This window comes from Squalius cephalus, assembly GCF_949319135.1.
Source record: "Squalius cephalus genome assembly, chromosome: 11".
In the NCBI taxonomy this organism is placed as follows: domain Eukaryota; kingdom Metazoa; phylum Chordata; class Actinopteri; order Cypriniformes; family Leuciscidae; genus Squalius; species Squalius cephalus.
This window is the reverse complement of record NC_137132.1, coordinates 28644721-28671179: the sequence shown is the minus strand read 5'-3', so window position 1 is coordinate 28671179 and position 26459 is coordinate 28644721. Positions and strand designations below refer to the sequence as shown.

The 26459-nt window shown below is 38.0% G+C and overlaps 1 protein-coding gene across 3 annotated transcripts in view; it reads right to left on the bottom strand.

The window, feature by feature from the left end:
• The window catches only part of fat3a (FAT atypical cadherin 3a), a 167837-nt gene extending 141672 nt beyond the window's left edge, over positions 1–26165 (bottom strand). For all 3 annotated transcript variants that reach the window (XM_079885843.1, XM_079885844.1, XM_079885845.1), the window contains exon 1: positions 26049–26165. The gene's annotated coding sequence lies outside the window, so the exon portion shown is untranslated. The remainder of the gene's footprint in view (positions 1–26048) is intronic.
• Between the last annotated feature and the right edge of the window lie 294 nt (positions 26166–26459).

Sequence of the window (26459 nt, the reverse complement as noted above, 5' to 3'; positions counted from 1 at the left end):
TTGCAAAATGTTCTCTAAAATAGACAGATCTGGGAAAAAACTGCTTTCATTAACATCTCTTAAATTAATATGATTCATTTGAGCAGTTGCAAAAGGCAATGCAACAAAATTTTCGAGTCAGCATCCAGGAATTATCTATTTTATAAAACACACATCTTCATTTCAAAAAAGAGACAGATGGCATGTAATCTTGATGTTGCACTAGAAACGCACCAAATCAAGGGCAAGTCAAGTCAACACTCAATTATCCGATTATCTAAATATGCGTTTCCTGCATTTAGCCACACAAACTCAATTACAGCCTTTTGTCTGCCTCCAGAAACCTCTCGCTAGATAAAATTATAGGCTACATGTCCCATGATGCCACTGAGATTCCACAGGAGACCGTTAAAAGTGTTTCGCACACTATAACTGAGAGGGAGAAAAAGAGACTAAAATACTTGAATAAAAAGCAAGCGACTGAATAATCAACCGCCACCTGAAACCACTCAGTCAACCCAAATGATTCAATTACCCTTCACTGCCCACTGACAAAAAGACAGAACTGTGTTGTATAGATCGAAAGACGAATGATGTTTTGATGCAAGAACCTCTTGTGACAATGACTGACGTGAACACATTAAACAGGTCTGTTTTCCCTCCATCACAGTGTCATTCAGCTCTCTCTCTCTCTGAGTGAGTCTCAATCCGCCCCCCTAGTTTAGAAGTAAGTCCACTGGCAAAGCTATAAGAAACATTCTTTCACTTACTGAGCTTATGTTAGCTTTTCTTTGCATGACACATTGACATTACAGTACAGAATTGCTCTTTCGGTGTTACCCTGAACATTGTATAAGCATTCATGACACAAAAGCATGTCAATTTGACCTGTGAAATATATACACAATCATACAATACATGCATACATTTCAATGGGTGAAAACTATGAATTTTTTTGCCTTGGAAATGCAAATGAGTGCAAGCATTCAATTTCAACAATATTCGAGTGAGTAAAGTAATCCCCCTCTATAATATTCAGATGGTAATGAAGTACTTTGCAGCCCTGTATATCACATTTACCCTACAAAAGTCCAGTACAGACTTACACTTCACACAAAATTTCAGAACACACTGGCCTACTGAGTGACAAATTATTCATGTTTTAGCTTTTAATGGACAGCTTTAGAACTGTTATATATTAGGGTCATTGTCAGAGGTGAATCCAGAAACAAACTAGCCATGTTCATCCATTCGACCGAACAAAGTGAGTGTCAAAAGTATCAACATTCAGCTCAGAGAATACTTAGTATATTCTAAAGGCCCACTGAAGTCCTTTGTTTGATGCGTTGACGCAATTTCCAATGAAACAGGAAGCTAAGGCGGGACATATTGAATGGCCCCTCCCCCTTTTCAAATAGCCAATAGCGTTTAGTTTACCTCACACACTGCAAGTCGTACTTGACAGCATCATGGAAGCGAATCCGAGCGCTGATGATACGTTGGATTCGATAGTAGAGGTGTGAATAAATTCTAGCCATTTCATTGTTAAAGGAGAACTCCGGTCAATTTTAACATTGAGCTCATTTTTTTGTACATTTGGAGTGCTGTCAATACAGAGAACAACGACAAAAATCGGTGTTGCCTACACCGTGTTATCCTCTTTTTAAAATTTGCACCCTGTTGACTTCAATGGGGCAAGTTTTAAACCTGCTTTTAGCCTCTTAACATCCTTGATGTGTCATTACAAGTGCACAGGTCATGTGAGTGATTCCTTCAGAGTGAACGCGGGTGAATCTGACTGCAGTAGATGTGAAAGATATGAATAAAAATGACATTTATTCAGCCAGCGCACATACCTGTATTTACATCCTGTTTTCGGTCAAAGTCCACAGTAGTCGATTGTCGAGTTCACGTGCATAGGTTTAGTACGAACGATCATGCGCCCGAACTCGACAATCGACTACTGTGGACTTCGACCGAAAACAGGATGTAAATACAGGTATGTGCGCTGGCTGAAATAACATAATTTTTATTCATATCTTGCATATCTTGCATATCTAAGAGGCTAAAAGCAGGTTTAAAACTTGCCCCATTGAAGTCAACAGGGTGCAAATTTTAAAAAGAGGATAACACGGTGTAGGCAACACCGATTTTTGTCGTTGTTCTCTGTACTGACAGCACTCCAAATTTACAAAAAAATGAGCTCAATGTTAAAATTGACCGGAGTTCTCCTTTAACCAACATACAGTTGGAAAATGGAATAAAACTCAAGCGTTTGAGCAACCGAACACACAACACATATTGCTCCGTGACGTGTGTCAAAGGCCGCTTTAGCCCGGTTGGTATTTATAGCATAGGGGGGGGGACACTTTAGATTCTAGAGAGCATTTGATTGGACAGAAGATGTGATGAGAAGCTGAAGTTCACGGTGAGGTCATAAAAATCTGTGATCCATTTTAGCGGAAGTGAGAGACTAGGTTTTGGATTCTTATATCTCCTAAATGCGAATTTTGTCATTGTTTTGGAACACACCAGCTTATTCATAACCTTAAGGCTAACATATTCATAATAAAAGCTAAAAAACTTCCATTTTGATTTCAGGGGGCCTTTAACTTACAAAATGATCTTAATGCTATCTTTGAAGTGACCTTTACAAAAATCTACCATGGATGCCATAGTTTAATAGTACAGCACAACTATAATTTTTTTGCACATAAAAAAGATTTTGCTACTACAATAAAACTATGAATTAATCACCAATAAAATGATAGCTCCTTACATTAATTTAATTTACATTACATAGTTTAACTTACAAGAGTATCGCAACATTTACCAGAGATTTTCATGCTATCATACACTGGGAAGTAAAACTCCTTTCCATTATCTCTAAAGAAAGAAACTGTGAGACTATGTACAACAGCGTACTAAAGCTGGATGATAAAATGACATTGCAGACGTACCATAATTCACAGACTCTACGGGGAAACGCTACAGGCTTTGCTAATAAGTTTGACCTTTAAGCGTTTCAGGTTATCAGGAGACTGTAGGCAAAGAAACCTGAGCAAACGTCACATTAGCATTCCAGCGCTGCATTGATGGCAGTAGTCGAACAGAGAACTGTGTAGGCGACACAATCTAATGGGGTCAAAGTTGGTGTAGGGAAACAGCAGAGCAAAAGTATAACACTAAAACAGATTTCCCATTGTGGCAAACACTTATGTACGTGAAAAATAAGCATGCTGAAATAACATATTTTTTGCAGTCTAAGCAGCTTGAAATCTGTGGAATTGTACAATGATGGGCACTTTATATATTTTTCACGGTTTGGGGGCGAGTGACTTTGAGGCCTTCTAGAGAGCGTTTTACCCTGGGAAGCTGTTAAATCAACTCCCTCCCACTAGAGACGGAGGAGGGGAACCACGGAGGAAAAATCTTTAAGCCGTTTTTACGATTCTGTGGAGCAGCGTCAAGGGCGCCGCTGATCTACGGGGATCATTTTAACGTAATTCACGTTGTCAGCGGCCTGTTGTAAACCTGCCCGTTTAATTGTACAACCCTTTTGTTCCATCGTATCGAGTGTACCCATGCATGTGATTGCTTTATCATGGGTATTATGGAAAAAAAAGATGTTATTAAATTTCTGCACCCAAGTGAACGGTCATGACAAGTTACCAGTTCAACCATAAATGTAGAGTACAGTTGAATCTCAGCTTTAAAATACGACATTAATACTCGTTCCCTGTGCAATCTGGGGACATCTGTAGAAATATTGGAGCCCTTCTCCAGCTGAAAAAAGAGATGTACTGGCCGTTTGCCATGCTAAAGGGCATCACGTGTGCGTCCCAAGAGAAGAGCCAGAAAGAGACAATGGAAACCCGAGAACTGCTAAGAAAAATGTCATTTGAAGAGACCACAGAACTGTAATTGGGCCTTTCTGGCACAAAGAAATGCTAGAAACAGAAATATCAGCCAGTAAATGTACCAACACAACAGGTTTAACAGAACAATAATAAACAAAAACAGGATTTCCGCAAGAAGGACCTTATTAGTCCTATAGCAACACTCCTACCAATCAATCCTGTGATTTTAGAGTTTCGATTAGGCACCTCATAATGAAACCCAAACTTAAACCTAGCCATGATTGTAATATAGGAAATATTGATATATGACTTGATAATTTCACCATGTTATTAAAAATCGAACCCTTTCGCAAACCCTAAACTTATCCATGATGACTGTAATGGGAAACATATACTGTTCAAAAGTATGTGATTTTTTTAATGTTTTTGAAAGACGTCTCTTATGCTCACCAAGGCTGCAATCATTTGATAGAAAATACAGTAAAAACAGTGATATCATTGTGATATCAATAACCGTTTTCTGTCATTTATTCATGTGATCAAAGCTGAATTTTCAGCATCATTACTCCAGTCTTCAGTGTCACATGATCCTTCAGAAATCATTCTAATATGCTGATTTGCGGCTCAAGAAACATTTCTGATTATTATTAATGTTGAAAACAGTTGTGCAGCTTCATATTTTTTTGTGGAAACCATGATCATTTTTTTTCAGGATTCTTTGATGAATAAAACATTCAAAGGAACAGTATTTATTTGAAATAGAAATCTTGCGTAACATTATGAAATGTCTTTACTGTCCAGTTTGATTATTTTAATGTATCCTTGCTCAAAAAAATGAATTTCTTACAAAGAAAATCCCCAGACTTTAAACCTTAAATCGCCAACTACATTTATTATTACATATTTGGCTCTTTAGCGACCCGGATCAATATCTAACACGGATGGATCTCTACCTGTCAATAGAGTAACAATTACAGAAGAATAAAATAGCACATATTTTGTTATCTTTTGGAGCTTGGAAGGGTTCAGTTTGAGCAGATGTTTTATACCAGAGGTCTTCAATCCTGGGCCACTGTCCTGCAGAGTTTAGTTCCAACCTGCTTCAGCACACCTGCCTTTGAATATTCAAGTGATTCTGAAGAGCCTGATGAGCTGATTCAGGTGTGTTTGATTAAGGTTGGAACTAAACTTTGCAGGACAGTTGCCCTCCTGGAGCAGGATTGAAGACCTCTGTTGTATACCATCATCACTGTCCTCATCAGAGCTCATTTCCCAGAACATTCAACATCTGGTTAATATTCGCCATCTCAAACATATCCTCAAAACTATAATTTTCAACATCTTCTAAATCAATATTTTGATAGCTGACAGCTTCTTCATCAGATCCATCATCAAGTGACAGTGACACTAATATTTGATCGCGTTCAGAACTTGCTCTGCAGTAAATCTCTGAGTCATTTCAAGTTTTGCTGATGATACGTCCTATTCTTTTGTTTTCTGCCTGCGGTAACTATGAGTGAAACGTCACTTCATCATTGTGTATCAGACATTAATTAAAGGTGAATTGCACTTAAGTCATCAAAGATTCAATTATTGTTGTGCAGAAAAATATGCTCACACTGTTACACACCTCGGGTCGTTAGCGACCCTATACATTTTTACAAAAAAAATTATTGAGAAAACAGGCATTCTTTTATAGTTTGTTTCTTGTTATATTGTTTATAATGAATTGATTGAGGAATACTAAGAAGGTGGATTTATAACTTAGTGAATAAGTGAGGAGGAGGGTAGTGAATGCTGAGGTATGCGTTTAAGGGTTAACAGTCATTTCAGTTAACTGTGATTTTAGGATATCTGGGAATTTTTTAGCACAGCTAAGGGGAATAAGTTGGGAATTATTGTACTAGGGAATGATAACCAGTTCAAACACAGCGGGATGCTAAAAGAACTCAGTTTGCCATGTATACAGCCATCCGCAGGCTTCTCTTCTCTGTCAGGATTTTTTCCAAATCTGAATCCGTCCATTGTTCACTGGAGGAGAGACAGTCTTTACTCTCTTGGGCTCCTTGTCGAATCTACAATTTGTTCGTTGTGCGTTGCGCCTTGACTCCCGTGTTTTGCCGGTGTGATGCCAACGGACACAGTGGCGATGCGGGTGCCGTCGTGACCGACGTCTCCTGTGGACCCAACCGAGAGCTGCTCATCTAGTGCTCACCCCCGCATGTCAACACCAAAAATACAACTCTCTTCCTGTCTGCCTCTCCCGGAGATTAGAGTGAGTCAGAACGAGTGATACCCGGCCTGCATCAGCAGCACAGAGTTAGAAAAAGGAAGCTGCCTGTGCTCCTTCCTAACATCAGCTCTCTCTCTCTCTCTCTTTCTCTGTACAGCACAAACGTCTATTTGTTCCGTACCGGCAGCCCTTCTTTTTTTAAGTTCCTAAATTCTCTCCCTCACTCTTTGGCAGGCAGAGATATATTTTCCAGACTCAGCCATAAATATAGGGCATGCGCTGCAAGCAGTCTCTGAGGACCACATCAGCAAGTGATGGACGTTCGTGTGTGTGTGTGTGTGTGTCGCTGTGCAACACAACACTGCCGGACCACCACAATTTATGTACTCCAGCCCCAGTCCCTGCTTATATATTAATATACTTAATGGCCTTTCAAGTCTAATTTGAGTAAATTCAGTCATTTGCACGTTGTAACATGGCGAGAGGCGTTATTTGTTAAATGGAGAAACCATTACGACGGCATTAGCTTTCAACAAGAATTTCAGATTGCTAACTTAGGAGCTCTTAATGTGATGCCAGTCCTGGAGTTATTATAAGAAATGCGCCCGTCTCGTATTACTCTGTTCTGGCTCTAATTTCATATCAGTAACACTTGGAGAAGAATTTCACATAAAAATCACATGCATTTCCGTTTTCCGTTATTTCGTGGCTATGATGAAACTGATGAACCCGAATAAAAACTAATACACAATTTGCCTCTCTGTGGATGCATTTTACACACGACCGATTTAATACTTTTTGAAGTTCATTATTTGCAAATGTAAACATCTACGCTAACTGGTTTTATTGAAGTGAAATATACTACAGTAGCTATATGACTAAATCAACTTGACTACATTCGGTTCAAGTAGATCAGAAAGAGCATTTCTGAGATGGAAACTTTACTGATAAGCAGAATTAATCAGATGACTTTAAATAACCTGTTAGGGCGATACATATGAAATCATCGGTTAACATCAAGTCAATTGATGATGCACATGTAATTATGGCAACATGTGATATTTTTATCTAAACCTAATACACCTAATGGTCTTAATGAAGAGTTTGATATTCACCCTTTTCTTTTATAATTTGTATCAACTCTATTAATTTGTGCTATTTTGTTTTGCTGTAGGACTGTTATCATTTTTTGTAGTAAGGTGTTTTTTGTTTAAGTTAATTAATGTTTCCACTTACAGTCCAGTTTTGCGTTTTGTTTTCTGCCCTTGTGTTTAGATCCTATTGATTGTATACATATTGCAGACATGTGGTTGATAATGTTGTATTATATAAGGGCCCACCTGTAATTATGTTCATTGTCTGCTTGAAATTTTACTTTTGGTGAGAACATGCAATACATATTTTTCTAGTTTTGGAGCTGTGGTGTGCCAACTTTACCTTTTTTTTGTTAAGTACCCTCATTGAGCTTTTTAGCCTGCTACATGTGCCCACCTTTTGTGGAATGTTTTGCAGAATTTTTACAACGGAGCAGTTTTAAATTGCAGTAATGTTTTATATTATGATATGATACTAGTAATTCAAGAAAAAAAATGGTTTATATATTAAATAATCATGTGGTAATGGACAATGTTTTTACCAACCTGCATTTAATTAAAAAAAATCAAAAGTACTTAATCTCATTTGATGATTTTCTCTTTTGGAAACTTAATGAGTGAAAGATTAGTCATAAAAAAGGAAGATAGGTCTGGCATCAGTGCAAAATAAATTCAAATTCAAATCGATGAAAACAAATTGTTTTGTCTCTAAATGTTTCTTTGTGAAAATGATCAAAAATGCTGCCGCTGACAGGCAAGTAAAAAAAAAAAAAAAAAAAAACACTGGTCGGGAAAGAGTTAAGTAACCATGTGGTAATGGCTATTTTTTGACTATCCTGAAAAAAAAACAAAAAAAATCTAAAGTACTTCATCTTATTTGATCATTTTCTTTTTTGAATACTTAATGGCCACAAACCAAAAGATTATTTATAACAATGAATGACAAATTTGACATCAGAACAAAACAGCTTCAAATTCAAATCAATGAAACAAATATTATAAAACAAATCATTTGGACTCTAAACATTTCTGTCATTTTTACATGTAATGCAAAGCGGTCTTGCCCGCTGACAGCTACGCAAATATATCTACAACGGTACAGCAAAACCTCAAAAACTTCAACCATTGAAGGGTATATACTGTGATAGCGTTGCAGTTCATTAAGCATTATGGTCCATCAGGATGGTGTTGCCTGCAGGTTTATTTAAAGTGTGTGCTACAGATCCCATTGTAATTACCTCAGGCTGTAATCCATTAAAGCATAGACGATTATCTAGGGAAAGTGTTTGGGGCTCCAACCTAAAACCTGACCATCTGAGTAGCCATCATGCTCTCTTTGAGTAGCGGCCATGTTTCAAAACACTGGCTTCGGGCAACAAGTGCTGCTATTTCACGTTCTCTCTCTCTCTCTCTCTCTCTCGCTCTCTCTCTTTTCATCAGCCCCCCAGGCAGACCATCAAACCATCTGCTTCCCATCTCATGAACACAGCCGTGGGTCTATCGCAGCTTCTCGTCATCCACAGGGCTCCACGAATCTTCGTGCGATCGAGGTGATGCTTGAAGACGACAGACAGGCAACAACTGAAAGCTGTTCTTGACAGAATTATCACCCTCTAAATTTATCCCAAAGCCAAAATATTTAACTTGAAGCACAAAGAGTCCCACACTTGTTCGCCCCACAAAGAACTGAATGCAGAATTTGCTATTATTATATAAACAAATCAATGCATGGATTAACAATAGATATGGTCCGATGGCTGGTGCTCAGTTAAATTCACTTTGCTAATTCACAAACATTTTAATGTTTTTAAATATATATATTTTTTTTTTTACTGAAACTGCATTAATGGAGCATCGATCTGACAATGAAACTTTAATCAACGCAATGAGTAGGGCTGCACGATATTGGAAAAATTGACATTGCGATATATTGTTTTACTGCGATATATATTGAGTAGGGCTGTCAAACGATTAATCGCGATTAATCGCATCCAAAATAAAAGTTTGTGTTTACATAATATACGTGTGTGTATGGAGTATAATTATTTTCTATATATAAATACACACACATGCATATATATTTAAGAAAAATGTGTTATTTATATATAAAATATTTATATATAATATAAATTATATATAATATAAATATATATACACAGTATATACATGCAAATATTTCTTAAATATATACATGCATGTGTGTGTATTTATATATAGAAAATAATTATACACCGTACACACATATATTATGTAAAAACAAACTTTTATTTTGGATGCGATTAATCGCGATTAATCGTTTGACAGCCCTAATATTGAGATATGAAAAAAATTCACCAGATGATTTGAATAGCTCTATTTGGAAAGAATTCATTCTAGAATGATTGAGGTGATTTTGTAATGGATTTTGTAATTATAAACAAATTACAAGCATAGGTAAATACAATAGAACAAAGATACAAATTAAATAGCAGTGCTTTATGTTTAAGTCTAACAGGTACAGAAACTGAATAATTGGTTGTAAAATAACTGCCTAGTCTTCACTATATAAATTAATTATTCTTTGTTAAAGCTACAAAACGGATTTTCTCTTTGTATTTTGTCGTTTGATTAACAATAATGACTCAAACAGCAGCAGGAATATTAGGCTGCTGTCACTTTAAGACCAAATGCATGGATCAAATATAATGATACACATCCGTTTTATTTCTCTATTGTTTACATTCACGAAAACCATAAGAGACTGTGTTCAAAGACGGGCATTTTGACATGTATGTGTCTGTTCAAGCGCAAATAGATGCGGAAGAGAACAGAATTCACTTCTCTTTCGCATCTTCTTGAATGGTTTAAAATCGCTTGAATGTTTAAACTGACAGGAACTTAAACACTTGCAAATGAAAAACGTTCAACGAGTATGGAATTTAAATTGAGTTTTTCCCTAAAATGCTTTAACCTCCTGCCTCTGCTCCATTTAACAGATCCGCACCTTATTTTGAATTCTATTTTTACACGCCTACCAGGAACACAACAGATCGGCATATTGTTTGTGCTGTTTCTGTTCACATCAAATCAACACTACAGCACCTAGGGTCTATTACAGAGCAGTCAAGCATCTCTCCACCAGCACACCATATTTTATAAAGTCTGAGTTTTTAAGAACTGATGTTCTGACGGTTTGAAATGTTTTCTGATGGTTTGTTAGGTCTGTGTGAGAGTTCTTGAAATTGGCTGTCTCACTCACCGTTACACTGAGGGACAAAAAGGCTGAAAGCACATCAGTTAAAGTGAATCAGACCTGCTTTAACCTCTCCTAAGATTGCAGTGAAAAAAAAAAAGAAAATCTAACATACACGTTCTCAAAAGACCTGCTGACATCATCATCAAGTGCTTTCCAGGTCTAGGATTTCACTTCTTTTTTTTATTTTCCTGGTTCCTTTTGGTCCCTTGTCCACAAACACTCAAAAACATCCTGTTCGGGTAATCAGACTCCTTTGAATGAGGCTTAACTCTTGTGGCCTTTCTAAAAGGCTCTTACACACATGTAGAAACAAGAAGATGCACACACATACATATACACAGTTAAAGGCATAGTTCACACAAAAATGCTGCTCAAAAAACATGCATTTTTCCCCCCTTTTACATTGAGGAACATACCAAAATGGTGTCGATATATGTTGTGTTGATAATAAAAGAAAGTTAACTTGAAATTTGAAGAAATCTGCTATCAGCACTATTTATCCAAGCAAAAATGTATTGTGTGTATATTGTAAACGTGGAAGAACTTAAGGCGAGACACTACAGGCAAAAACACTGTTGTTTCATGCATCTGTCAATTTAGAGATTTTGGGCTTTTTGGCTGTTCTTTTTCAAGTGTTTTTTAAAGAAAACATCCAAAATACACTTTTAAGTGTATCTTTTATAGCATTTTATCTATTTGCGTCTGTAGATTTCAATTACAGTATATATCTTTAAAGGCTGTTTTTTCTCCTGCATTGAGCCTGAAATCTCCACTTCAGCAGCACTTACCTTCACCAAACTTAACAGTTTTATTCCTATCTGTATTCTGAAGGTTTTTACAGAGGTTTTATTTTATAATTTGGCTGATTTTCTGCAACGTTTTACTCCTTACATTTTTTTTGAAAATTAACTTTTTCTGGTTGTTGATGACAGCCAAAATACCCTCTGTAAAAACGTTTGACTCTAATATGTCAAAAAATTGGAACAAGAATTGTGAACCTGACTTCCAATGTTCAGATTTTGTTCTAGAAATGTATGCAAATTACTGTATATTTAATTAGATAATGCCTCATTTGCATATTTAAACATAACATTTCAGAAAACTTGTACAAAAAAATGTCAAAAAATGATGTATGGAGTTAATTTTATACTAGGGCTGTCAAACGATTAATCGCGATTAATCGCATCCAAAATAAAAGTTTGTGTTTACATAATATATGTGTGTGTATGGAGTATAATTATTTTCTATATATAAATACACACACATGCATATATATTTAAGAAAAATGTGTTATTTATATATAAAATATTTATATATAATATAAATTATATATAATATAAATATATATACACAGTATATACATGCAAATATTTCTTAAATATATACATGCATGTGTGTGTATTTATATATAGAAAATAATTATACACCGTACACACACATATATTATGTAAAAACAAACTTTTATTTTGGATGCGATTAATCGCGATTAATCGTTTGACAGCCCTATTTTATACCCTATTCACCTGGGCAGTCTTGCCTCAAATCTTTGGATTGTTTTTATGATACATTATACTTTATCACATATTTGTCCAATATATTTTTTTTCAATGGCAAAATGTTTTATTTTAGTTTTTATTTTTACAATGCAGTAACATCAATTGTCTGATAAAGACTTGATAAATTGTAAATGTCTTTTAATGGACACAAATTTTAATTAAAGGGATGGTTTGGAGTAAAATCAACCTAGGGTCCTTTGCACCATGACCTTGAGCCAAACACTACATCCTTATGCATCGCTTTCTGCCAGGACTTTTACGTGCTTTTCTCAACTCAGTGAAGTGACGTCGGTGTCCGGGTTAGCGGTAGCATGATCCGTCAGGCAAGTGTTATTTAAATAAAACTCCTGATGTACTTACAAACTTTTCAATGCCTCGTTTTATGAGTACAGAACCTATTTGTACTACTGTAGAAGTTTGGTACCATTCTGGGCATTATTAGTGGGGTAATTTACGAGATACATCATAGGATCCATTAGCGCCTGCACTAAACCATCCGGCTGATATCTCTAAATAAGCTCTAACTTTAATAATGTTCGACCAAGGGAAAAAAGGCTTCTGGAGGGGTGTTTGGCTCGAGGTCATGGTGCAAAGGACCCTAGGGTGATTTTACTCCGAACCATCCCTTTAATAATTTTTTTTATTATTATTCTCTCTCTCTCTCTCTCTCTCTCTATATATATATATATATATATATATATAGAGAGAGAGAGAGAGAGAGAGAGAGAGAGAGAGAGAGAGAGATACTAGATGCACCACTTAAAAGCAATTGTAGAACTGACTCTTAAAGGAACACTCCACCGTTTTTTGAAATAGGGCTTATTCACCTTCTATCCTACATTTAGATAGGTGGGCAAATGCATTTTTGTCTCAGTGCATGCATTGTTTTAGTTTGACGGTCGGCGCTAGCTTAGCTTAGCATAATAAATGGAATCCTTTGTTGCCAGCTAGCATGTCCTGAGTAAAACTGCTAAAAAAAAAAAACACCTAATTACTTCTTGTGGCCTGCGTATTCACAACGAGTACAAATAGCGATGCAGATTAACACTAGGCGATTTCCTAGGCAGATATTGACTTGGGACTATATTAGGGGGAAGCACAGGCAAAGCACTGCTACTTTGGCGCAGAGATATGACGCAACACATGAAATCCCACGACTTCCATCAACATACCGGCGTGAATAGTAGCTGGCTATTTTTCCTACAGTACATGAATGGCGATGAACATGGCTGATTTTGTGAGAGACGAAGAGGGTGACTTCTCAGACAGTCAAGATCCAGAACCATACCTCTATGAACCAGAGTTTTCAGAAGATGAGCTGCGTGCTTTGGAAATATAACGACAGGAGGAGGAGGTTGCGATCGCTCAACAGCCTGAGGATGTGAGGATGAGAGCCAACACGAACTGGTGGTGTGAATGTGGGAGAATATGCCAATCTATGCCGACTGAAATAGAGTGTCTGTGCTTTGGCGAGTGGAACAAGTTACTGCCATCGATGACCAGGCTCAACGCGTCAGATCAAGATGAGCGTGCCCGCAGTTGAGTCACAGCTACCGAGGATTTCATGGCGTTGATCCATCCTGCAGTACTCGATTTTTTTTCCGGTGTGATAACGTGAACTGGAAAAAACGCCCCACGCCAAATGGACCAAATGGACAGCTGTCCACAGAGTAAGTGATTATTTTAAACATGACGCATGTATAGATCGACCCATTATACCTGTTGCACGCCGGTATGTTGATGGAAGTCATGGGATTTCATGTGTTGCGTGATATCTCTGCGCCAAAGTAGCAGTGCTTCGCCTGTGCTTCCCCCTAATATAGTCCCAAGTCAATATCTGCCTAGGAAATCGCCTAGTGTTAATCTGCATCGCTATTTGTCTCGTTGTGAATACGCAGGCCACAATAAGTAATTAGGTGGGTTTTTTTTGTTGTTGTTTTTTTATCACTTTTACTCAGGACATGTTAGCTGGCAACAAAGGATTCCATTCATTAAGCTAAGCTAAGCTAGCGCCGACCCTGTCAAACTAAAACAATGCATGCACTGAGACAAAAATGCATTTGCCCACCTATCTAAATGTAGGAAAGAAGGTGAATAAGCCCTATTTCAAAAAAACGGTGGAGTGTTCCTTTAACTCTTGGTAGAATGTGTTTTTTTTACATTTTGGTTTCTTTTGTTGTCATGATCTAGCACTAATTTAGTACTAGGGAAGGTGTCAGATTATTCATATAAACTGTCCCTTTAACAGAACACAATGCAGCCTCAGAACAATGAACCTTGCGAGTTCCTGTCACAATAATGAATCAGGTGCGTTCTGAACAAACTCTCTTTCTCTCACGGTCGCTCCTGGAGAGAGAGTCTGTATGTGCGAGTGTTGTCTCCTGTCGTGCTGTGGGAATATATGGTCAGGGTAATTACCGCTATCTGAGCCGGTGTTACCGTCCTCACGGCTCGAACCCTCTGGGACTGATTATGCCCCTGCTCTGAGCACCACTACTGCTGCCTGAACGACCCCTTAGCTGTCCTTCAATAAGTGATTCATCAAAGAGAGACTAGCCAACACAGAAACACATACCTGCGATCAGGAACAGATCAGAGGAGAGTAACAAGTGTGACACGGACTGAAACACACACACACTTGACACACACTCTGGCATCATAATGCAACTCAAAGCACACACAATTTTTTGACTTAACTAATCAATTGTGGACAGTCGTGCACATGTTAAATTAGTTTAGTTTGTTTTTTACATCAAATTACCACATAGACTTAACACAATCAACCTGTGTAGTAGACAAGCCTAACTGAATTAAACAAATCTTAATAAGAAGAACTTGACAAACTTCAAACTTTTGACAACCTTTTTTTAGTTTATGTAATGTATTGGATTAGCAGGACATAAGGCTACGTCGACATTAATACATTTGAAAACAGCGTTTTCGTTGAAAAGCGCTCTCCGTCCACACTAGCGTTTTCAGGCGTTTCCCGACGTTTCAGTGTGGATGAGAAACCTTTGGAAAATGCCTGAAAACACTAAATTCATGCGTGCTTAAAACCTCACAAAAGCTCACTGAGATGAAACAGGCGGGAAAATAAATAATACAGTTATCGCGCAATTCTTCTGGCAGGATTTATTTTATTTAGCAAATTACCATTAGCAACAGTGTGAAAATGAATGGAACATAACAGGCACAATACCGGTATCAACATGAATATCTATTGGTAGGCCTTCAATATGCGTCACATCATGACTAAACTTTAGGGCTGGACCCGAATATTCGAATGTTCGAATATTCGTTCGGTGGGTTGGTATTCGATTTGAAAATTTGACATTCGAATATTCTTTTTTTTTTTTTTTGCATACCTGGGATCCCCCACGAAACGGTTCTCATTCGTGCTTGAATAAGGCCGGCGACACACTGGCTGCGTGGTGTGTCCGTTTTTATTTCGGCTCCCATGTTAACAGGTTGGAGTTTGCAAACTGCCTGCGTGAGACACGCGTCTCAGGCGCGGCTCGAGCCACGCGGAAAACGCGTGCATGCTAGAAATAGAACTGACGCCTGTTCCAGCAACGGGAGTGTTCTTTGGCTAGAGCGCAGAACAGCGGAGTTTGTATGGACCGAAGTGCATGTCTGAGCTTGTGTTTTGGGTTAAGCTGCGTTGCTTTGACATTGTGGAAAATAGAATAATAGAAACAAAATGTATTAGCCTTTTTACCCGTTATTATCAATCTAAATTAATATCGTTTTTAATTTAACTTAATTTCATTTTTCTTTATTTAAATTTCGTTTTTCTTTATTTAAATTTGTTTTTTCTTTATTGAAATTTCGTTTTTCTTTATTTAAATTTCGTTTTTTATTTATTTAAATCTACCCTTTATTGTGTCAGTAATTTGTAAGTCAGAAAAATATTAGACTACCTTAAAAGTATTGCTTAAGTTAACAGACCTGCGTGTGTGTGTGTGTTTTATATCACTAATGCAGCGTCTGTTCTCGGACCATAAGCCCTGCCCGCGTGAGGCGAGCCGCTTCCCGCTCGCGCCGTTCTGTAGTTTATTAAAAGTTTATTCATTCTGAACGTCTCACGTGTCCATCTATATTGCACCAAATGCGACACTGCACTCCCTTGTGAAGTCGATTGGATGAACGGTTCTCGAAATAATCAAAATGCAAACGGACAGACAGACACATAGAGATTCCTGCCTTTAATAGAGAGAAGAATATGTTCAGCCCCCTCTCTCCGAAGCTTCGAATATTCGATGTTCATTACTACCGAAGCTTCGAAGCTCAAAAAATGGTATTCGGACCAGCCCTACTAAACTTACGTCATCATTTTTAAATACCTCCGTTTGCACAGTCCAAGTTACAACGTGAAAACGGCGTTTTCAAATTTATCCACTTTGGAGAGCGTTTTCAAAAAGCTTTGTTTTCATTAATAAAAACGCAGTCTCAGTGTGAACGGAAGGCCAAATGGAGAGAAAAAGATGCATTTTCAAACGAAAACATATTAGTGTGGACAAGGTCTACAGTTCGGATACTCTCCTTAAACATGAATGAACATCAGAAGGCATGTTGTTTCAATCGTGGACAGACGTCAATACTCACCATTTTTCAAGTCCGCTGACGTTAATCTGCTTAACTATCCTGTATGGTTTGTTTGTCGGACAAAATGAAGTAATTGAAAGAAGAGAAAAATAAAGATTTTGTGTCCAAGTAGGAATTGAGTTTGTGTCTAAGTAGGACTTGTCCTCGTACGAAGTAAGCTAGATCTGACGAAACCTTTGGGAATGTCCTCATTTATAAAAATAAAGTAATTAATGCAACTAAAAATAACTAAAATAATTAAAAATCCAAACTTTTTCAGCTATAATTATGGTGTAGGTTTTGTTTAGTCTACTGCATATTCAAAAAAAGAAGCAGATAGCTAATTAAACGAGTGTATGAGTGTTTCTATATGTGTGTCTCTGTGTGTTTATAACAGAATTTATGTCAGGTAAAAGTGCACTGACCGCACACTGCCAAAAACACTGAGCAAAAGCACCATGAATGTGTGACTCACACTGCCGAGTGTGTGTGTTTGTATCGGTGTGCCTGGGCTTCCCTCACCTTCATAGCTAATCAAATCTGAACAACACTTTACACACATACACTCAGAAAGACCCAGTCACTGTCTAACGGATCCTCTGCAATGAAAGAACTGCCTTTAAGTCTCGACGTGTGTGATTAGTGTTTCTGCCAGTAATAATCAGCTCCAAACCCAATTACAGCTTGTAAATCTCACTAAACCAGATCACACACAAGTTTACTTCACTATCTAATTGAGCTTCTAATGCTAATTCTATGACTACAAGCCAAACCCAATCTCTAAAAGAAAACAGTTTGTATTTACTATATTTATAAATGATTTTTTACCTCGGAGGACGTCCCATAAGTGAGGTTTTGTCAGGTTTAGCTAACTTCTGAAGACATTTTTGTCCCTAAGGTACAACTCACTAAACTCACATAAACAAAGCCGCTCTGATCTCAGCAACCACCTCCACAAATGCATTGAACACAACACACACCCTCCATACGTGAAGAACATATAAGTGTTTAAAAAGACAAACACACACACACACACACACACACACACACACACACACACACACACACACACACACACAGAGAAAAAGCTCAAGGCAGCTGTGCAGTCTGAACACGCTCCACTTCCATTATGAGCAGAACAGCCATAGTTTACCAATCCCCTTGGCTATAACAAACACATAAATACATAACACAATGGATAGAGTATGAGAACTTACACACATGCACAAAACACAAACATGATAAACAGCCGAGCACAGAGCAAAATTAAGTGCAAAAACACATGTATGCATGTATGTATGATACATGTTGCCTATACAGATGAGGATATACACTAAACAACCACTAACAAGTACCACCCATGACTTTTGTTAAATTTCACATAGCCCTGGACAAAATTTATGGATGGGGCCCCCTCTTTTCCAGGGCCCAATGTGTTGAGTTCCCAAACTTACAAAGACGGAAAAATAAACCGACCATACCACCACCCCCTATCAAGAGCGATTTATCAAAAGAAGAAAGCCTTCCAATTACAATATGGATTCTGAAATGAAATCAACACGTATAAACACAAGAAAAGACAATAATCAATTCTTAACACATTGTTTTTGTATTCGGATTCTAAATTGGAGGCAAGTGGAACATCACAACGACAAAACTGAAACTCAATCAGACGAAGCTGTGCAGAATGCAAACATCTCTGATTCATGCTGTACTTTTATTCATTTGCCAGACATTTTTAGCTAAATTAATTGCATTGCTTTCAAGGTATACATCTAATCATTTCATTCCCTGGGAATGCATGACCATGGAGCTGCTAAACCTCAAATCTACAGTTCATAATCTAATTTAAATCTGCCTCAAAATGAAGCAAGAGCAACATTGACGACAATGACAACATTTGACATAACTGAATACAAGTTTAGCAGGGATGATGCTCAACACACACTTATTGTTTGAATGCTAACAAGTACCCTAAAAGCCTACTGGATTATTAAGAAAATATTGGTTGAGTAACTTTTGAGTAACATTGAAAACAAAATTATCCTATGTAATGAACTTTTCAACATTCATTTTTCAAGAAATTTGCTGCCTCCCTTCATTATGCCCCACAAATTTCCCCCAACAAAATCACTAGCATTCAGTAAAACGGTATCCGTCTCAAGACTTTTGGTAACACTTTATTTTAGGGTTCAATTCTTGCTATTAACTAGTTGGTGATTAGCATGCATATTAGTACTTATAAAGCACATATAAATGCATGACCTTATTCTACATCCCTCAATCCTAGCCAATACCTTAACTTAAACGCAACAAACATTTTCCTTACTAACTATTAATAAGCAGTAAATTAGGAGTTTATTGAGGCAAAATGCATAGTTAATAGTGAATATGTGTTCCCCATACTAAAGTGTTACCAGACTTTTTTGTAAGGGAAAATGCAATATAACTACTTTATAGAAGACATGATCACTTCTGGAATCACTCACTGGCATACAAACGAACACTTCGCAACAGAGCACCAATGAACAACTACCACAAGCGCACAAACACACACCCAGGTGTTTGTCTTATAAAGGTTGCAAGCCGATCAATGCGCTTTTGATTTGTGCTTATCCACACTGGGACGACAGTGACGTAAGTGGCAACTTTAGTAAATGTATGGGTAAATTACCTGTGAACAACATCTTGTCAAACGGAGCTCTAACAAGCTATCGACCCACCACTGCCGCGTCCTAAACGAGCTGCTCCCCTGCTTCTGGTAACATCAACCCACTGAAAAACAGAATTTATCTCAACCGATGTAATGAATCAGAGCCTAACAAAAACACATCAGGGAAAAAACGCTGGAGGAATATGGGAGAGAAGAGAGATATCAACGAGCAGAGAGACGAATGTGGGTGGGCGGATGTGGGTGGGTGGTCCAATTTCAAGTTTCTAATCACTTTAAAATTAGTTTACTTGTTTTTTCTGAGCAGTTAACGACACCTCGAGTTGTAACACCAGCATTTCAGTCCGTGGACGGACCAGGCAGTCGCTACTTTACAGAAATCTTTGCGTAAAATGATGACGTAAGAAATAGAAGCACTTCCTGATAATTAGCTTGTTTGGTAACACTTTATTTCGACTTTAGACAGTCTACTAACTTCTTTGCAACTACATGTCAACTAACTGTCATTAGAGTATTAGTAAACTGTCTGCTTAATATCTGCGAACACTTTATTTTGATGGTCCCCCAACAGATATTCTACTGACTATAAGTAACATTGCAACTACATGCAAACTTATTATACTACCCCGAACCTAACAGTCTGTTACAGTCTACTAATACTCAATGAGACTTAGTTCATGTAGTTTAAAAGTTACTTATAGTTAGTTGAAGTGTTTAGCCCCACATGTTGATCAGGCCTAGGATGAAGTTTCATGTTATGTTAATAACGTTGTAATTGTTCGCCTTGCCATTGCTTTAATTAGTTCAAATGAAACAACCCCATTTTACTTTCACAATGTCACAAATTTCCTAGTAAAACAAGATTATTAACAAGAAAAAAAAAAAATGATTGAGGAACTGTGATTGGATGATATATATAAATAGCGCAAAATGTTTTTCTTTTGACAAAAATGTCTTTCAAATAATGGACTTTTAATCAATTGTTAACAATAAGACTAGGATTATATATCAAGAAGGTAAACCGGGTGCTTTGATTTCATCTCGACGTTAAGCACGTTTCCCCCTGCCAGAGAAAAATCAATCATCAAAAAAAAATATTTTAAACAATCAACAAATTACTGTGACACTAAGATAATCGCCAATCTGCTGATAGACAGAACAAGGCGTTTCTTTAAAAGACAAGTCAATATGTTTTCTATCCGAATAGCTTCTTTTGTAAGAGGGATGCTTTGATTCTGCTGTGATTCTAGGTTAGCTGCTGTTAAAGTGAGCTATGATTGGCTGGTTCAAATGATCAAGTTGCTTTTGATTGTCAGGAAGGTAAGAGTCTTTCTCAGACTGCTAACACAGTGTGTGTAAGTGTGTGTGTGGTTGGCACTGACGGTGGCATACTGGATCAATACACATCAGGCTCGCCGGCGAGACAGACAAGGGCGTCACCGAATCGACAGCATGTGCTCAGAGCGGATCATTCACCAGCCTCCACACACACACACACACAAAGATCACGCTATACACAAACACAACTAAATGACAGCGATTCGCCTGTGTCTTTTACACCTTTGACAAAATCACACCGGAACATTTAAATCGGTAATGGCGCTGCCCCTGACCCAAAGAAAGCACTTTAGGCTATCTAGGTATGAAACAGCTTCTCAAACCTTTTGAAAGCAACTTGGCACTTCAAATAATGATTGTATCAATTACATCGTTACACCAGTAGGTGGCGACAAGTGACTGTTAATAAATGTATTTGTCATTGAATCCTTCATTGGAGAGATTCATTCAAAATTCCGGATTCATCCAGTAATGAAACAAGTGAAGTATTTATGAGTAAGATATTGAATTATTCAAATGGTTTAAAAAAAATTATTGCTTAGATTAGTTAAATATTTTAAATAGACTGCAACAATTAATATTCTGTCAGAACCTTTAGTAAATTACGTGTTATTTTGTCTGTTCAGAATCGTGTGAGAAACCAAAAAAAGATGCGATTCTTCATTTATCCAGAATCATGCAGCTCTATTAACTGGCCAATTTTGAAAATGGCCACACACTGAAATTTTACTTTGAAACAATTTTCATTCAGAAATTGCTAGTAAATTCCACAAATAATTACAAAGAAATGGCAAGTAACACATTGAATTAAACATGAAAATTTGAAGTTGAAAAACTCAAACAGTATTATTCTGTGCATCAATAATCTTTTATTTACTTCCAAAAATCATTACAGTGCAGTTATATTGTGTTCATCTTGTGTATTCTTAGCTTAAAATCACATGCTCAGATTTCAACCGCCAGTCAACTATACTGGACCAAACCCTGCATTTCGCTCGCTCTTTCTATCCATCCATCTATCGTTTCTCTCTTCTGGTCTACCGAGCTGGATCAAACCCAATGTACTCATTTTGACTCTTACGTTCATTCCCAAGAAAGCAAACAGCACACACACTGCAAAGCCATTCGATTCCACAACAGCATCAGCACTCATTAAACAGGCGCTCCCTTGAGCAGTTGTTCTTGACTTGAAGCTTTATTACCTGACTAATTACAATGCTGTTAATTAGCTGCTATGATCATTGAGAAACGCAAAAGAAAGACAGACAGGAAACAAAAGACATGTGACTTTAGTCCAAACAAGGTACTTTAGTGTTTTAGGCTAATAAGCTCAAACACACACAATCTAGTAGGCAACCTACTAGACAGCGCCAAATACACTTATTTTTACAAAAATAAATAAATAAAAAAAAATTACCATGATTTTTGGGATATGGCGCAATGCTAATACCATGGTTTTGGACATCGCACTATGAAAATACTAGTGATGCACTGAAATTTCTGCAACTGAAACCAGGCAGAAACAGCAATTCTCCAATTTTTGGTTTCAGCTGAAATAGTTTCGGAGGGCTGAAATCCTTGACAGAAACAGTGACGTTTAATTAGCACTTCTCTGATGACACGTTTTGACTGTGTTAGTGTCTAATTTGTGCTGGCAACGTGAATATGCTGCAACAACTAAATATGTTTGGAGTGTGAACGCACTTCACAATGAATGACAATTATGCTTTAGTTAAATTTAGCATTTTTGGTTTTGGCTTTCAACTGTTTGGTCTGTTTCAGTAAAAAAAATAAAAAAAATAGAAGAACTTTACTACAACTGGTTTAATTTATCACCTGAGAACACAAAACCTTGAACAGCACAAAGAGTTCAAGAGTTAGCCAAATATAATTGTGCTTTTCAGCTAAATGAAAAGTACCATTTTATGCTTAAATCTGCATGATAAGAATGATAGAAATGATAGAAACCATCTTTGGAAAAAAACAATTTTGAAGTGTAATTGGATTGGCTTGCTTACATAAAGAGGGCGGGGTTTATGACCTAATACTGCAGCCGTCAAAATGCTTTGGCTTACTTTTCAGGACGTGTGCGGCACACTTGGCGGATCATAGAATCATTCATTAAACCGATTCATTCAAACAGGCTGAAAGAAACAAGTGTCTGTCCACTGACTTTATGAAAGGGTCATTGAATCATTGACTCATCAAAAATGGTGAATCATTCACTTTTTTTTATTTGTTTAGAACTTTTTCATTGGCAAAGTAGAGAAAAAAACAGTCCAAATTAACAATATTGTGTTCAAAAATTGTCGATTCATTTAAATCACCTTATATCGCTTATTGAACTGTTGTATAAAATGAATATCACATTTTGAAATTGAGCTGATATGCACGTTTTTATGTAACCTGATCAACCAACAAAAAAGGTTAGGAAGGTTTTATTTAGGCTAATTTATTTTAAAATAATTGTATTATTATATTATTATTGATTTTATGCTTTATACTTTTGTTGAAATGTATCATTTTAACACCACAGTCTTCTTTGAAGTAAGGGATGAAATGCGTTTTTTTAGTAAGGGATTAAATACATCTATAAATGTTCAAAAAATGCTATCTACAGTAGGTAGGCGCTAGGCAGTTCACTAGGTTTTGAGACACAACCACAGGAAGCCTGGTATTCGACTGTCTTAGACGTTTGTTTATACGTGTGGCCCTCTGTCATACTGACGGGGCCCGACCGCGCACAGAAAGAAACTTTCAGAAAGAGCCCGCTCTAATTACTCCGTCTTTCAGTCCTCTATGAAAAATGACAGTCTAGAAGGGCAAGACAAAACAAATTAAGACTGAAAAACAAGGGAAAACATTGAAGAGAGGGGCCGCGGGGGTGTAGGACGGGATCTGAGGGGGGTCTCTACAGTTGACACGGCACTGAAGAGCATTCCAGCGCAAGCGGAGAACAAAAGCACGCACACACACACAGCGCACACAAACAATGGCACGAACGCTTTGAGACGCAACAACGGCACATCAGGACTCCCCCCACCCCCCTCCCTCACACACCCAGAGCGGGGCGCTGATTTCATGTGAAGCGTCCACTGAGCCCTGGCATTTGGCAAAGACAGATGCTGAGAATCGGCTCGCACACACACGCTGGGCTGCGCTGGGAACAGATGGGGGAAGGGTCGCCCCACACAGGGACACATCCCTCCGTTTCTAAGGGAGAACATCGGCATTGATCAGCGACGTGGAGGTCATTCTACCCACAGACACACACACAGACTGATGAACACATAAAGGACAAACGGAACTGAACAGGTGGACCAGTAAAAAAAAAAAATAAATTCGAGATAACATATCATGTATCCAAACAGACAGCTGTTTGGAACGTGGACAAAAGTGTGTGTGTGTTGCTCTGCACAGACAAGACTACCTCCTCTTTCACTCAGTCGGATCCTAGACACACTTTAAGCATGATCTTAATCTGTGTTTCTGCTGTGGTTTGATGCTTTATTGTTTGTGCACTGGCAGAGGATGAATGCATCACTTTGCTCAATTGTGACAGGAAAAGTATGCACTGACACACATTTACAAATATACAATTGAGTCATAGACTGACGTATCGAGATTAGAATAGGCCAAAAATGCTGAAAATCATAATTATTTGCTTACCCTCATGTCGTTCCAAACTTTATTTCTCTCGTGGAAAACAAAAGCTGCTCTTTTCAATGAAAGTGAATGGTGACCAAGCTCGGGTCTAGCACCAAAAAGCACAATAAAAGCGACATACAATTAGTCCATACGATTCGGGTGCTATAAATCGTCCAAAATCATATGTTAGCTGTATGTAAGGAACAGACTGAAATTCAAGTCAATGTTCTGTGAAAAACTCACATGACAGCCATGGTCACCATTCACTTGCATTGTACGGAGAAGAGCAGCTTTGACTTTCTGCTAAGTATTTACTTTTGTGTTCCATAGAAGAAGAGAAAAAAAAGGTTTCATTTAATTTAATTTCAGCATTGCTGTGGATCTCATTTGCTATTATTATATCATTATGTTAATAGATATTAGCATTATATTGATCACTGTGCTCTCTAGGTATCAGTATTGGTCATTAAGAAAAACATATGAACTGACTGACCACTAATAACTAATTTACCCAAAAATCCAAACCTGTATGACTCTCTGCAGAACACAAAGGTGATGGGAACAAAAATACATTGGACCCCATTGACTTTCATTGTCAAGAAGAAGAAGAAAGATAGAACAACATGAGGGTAAATGAGTAAATGATAACAGCATTTTCATTTTTTGGGTGGAGTAGATCTTTACTTTCAAAAGTGGATTACAATATATCCTCACAAACAAAATTACCAATCAAAGAGTTTCTCATAAATAGCCCCCTGCCTGTCCCAAGCTGGATTTGTCCCAAAACTGGTGGTGGTTGAGGAGAGACCCCTGATATGATTGAAAAGCGTTTTGGGTGTACAATACATATGAAAGCGCTATATAAATGCCTCAATCTCATTCACATTCAAAACTCAGCCCGGGAAACTGATTTAATGCTGGCAATGAGTAATTAATCTACAAAAGTGATAGTTAGCGGTAGAAACAAAACAGAAGTAGTTCAAATTCTCCTTAATATTTCTAATCAAAGGCGGCTTGTGTTTCTTTTCAGCAACAACACATTGGATTTAATGCTTATGAACAGCTCAACACATGCACTTTATACAGTTTTTTTTTAGATGCATATGCTTATGTGACCCTATATCTCTCTGTATTCTCCTAACGCAGAGCAGTGTCGCATTTCAGAGAGTGTGTGTGTCCCATTGATGTGCGGAGCACGCCAACATCATCCGAGCGCAGAGCGGTGTGAAGCCAATCTTATGATGATGGCGAGAAAAAAAGTGAATTCAGCACATTAATACGTGTAGCACACACACACACACACTTGTGCAGTATCTGTGGAGTGCAGTCTGTGCTCCGTGGGTTTTAATTAAAAGATGCACTGGGCCCCTTGAGAATATACACACACATGCACCAGGGGGGCCGCCTTTAAATTTATACCCCTTCTATGGATGCTCGGGACCTTGTGAGCTTCCCACCTTGTCACTGCACCATGCATGCATTAACATCTACCACACCTCCAACAACTTTCTCTGCCCTCTGCATGTCCACAAGTCTCCTCTGTGCGGATATTCCTTGTCTGTCCCCCCATGATAACTAAAATCAGGCTACGACATCCCACCATCTCCTGAATGCAATGCATCTCTCTAATCATAAGATCAATACACAGCCACAGTTTAGCCCAAAGATGCATTGCAAAGAGCTCTCAAACCCCAAACGCATAACAGTCAATGCAACGCATGCCTTTACTGCGGAATAAAGCTAATTCAATACTTGCCCCCCTTTATGCAAGCTGCCCCCAACCAACTTTCACTCCCAAAAGCAGTTAGTTCATAAATGATCAAATTGCATATGACTTCATTTTTGCATACCTATCCTCGTGAGTAATAAATCCGTTCGGTGAGTGACAGGCGTCCGTCCGCGCGCTACTTTGGCGTATCCATGAGAAGTTCCGTATCCGACCGCGCATCGGTAGTGCGACCGTCTCGCCGAAGCTCCTGCAACAGCAATGTGCTCCAGCGTTCACACACACGCGTTCTTACACACATACACTCTCTCTCTCTCTCGGCGTGGGACCGGGGAAGCGCGCGCACGGAAAGGGGGTGGGGGGGAGAACGACTCCTGCGGGTGCGAGCATAGCGCAGCCTATCGGACGAGCGCGCGCGCGCGCACGCACGCACACACACACGCGGTTTTGTTTTTTTGTTTTTGTTTTTATTTCGCAAGGGAAATTATAGTGGGCAGGCACATTTGCATTGTGCATGCAATTTTAATGTATATTT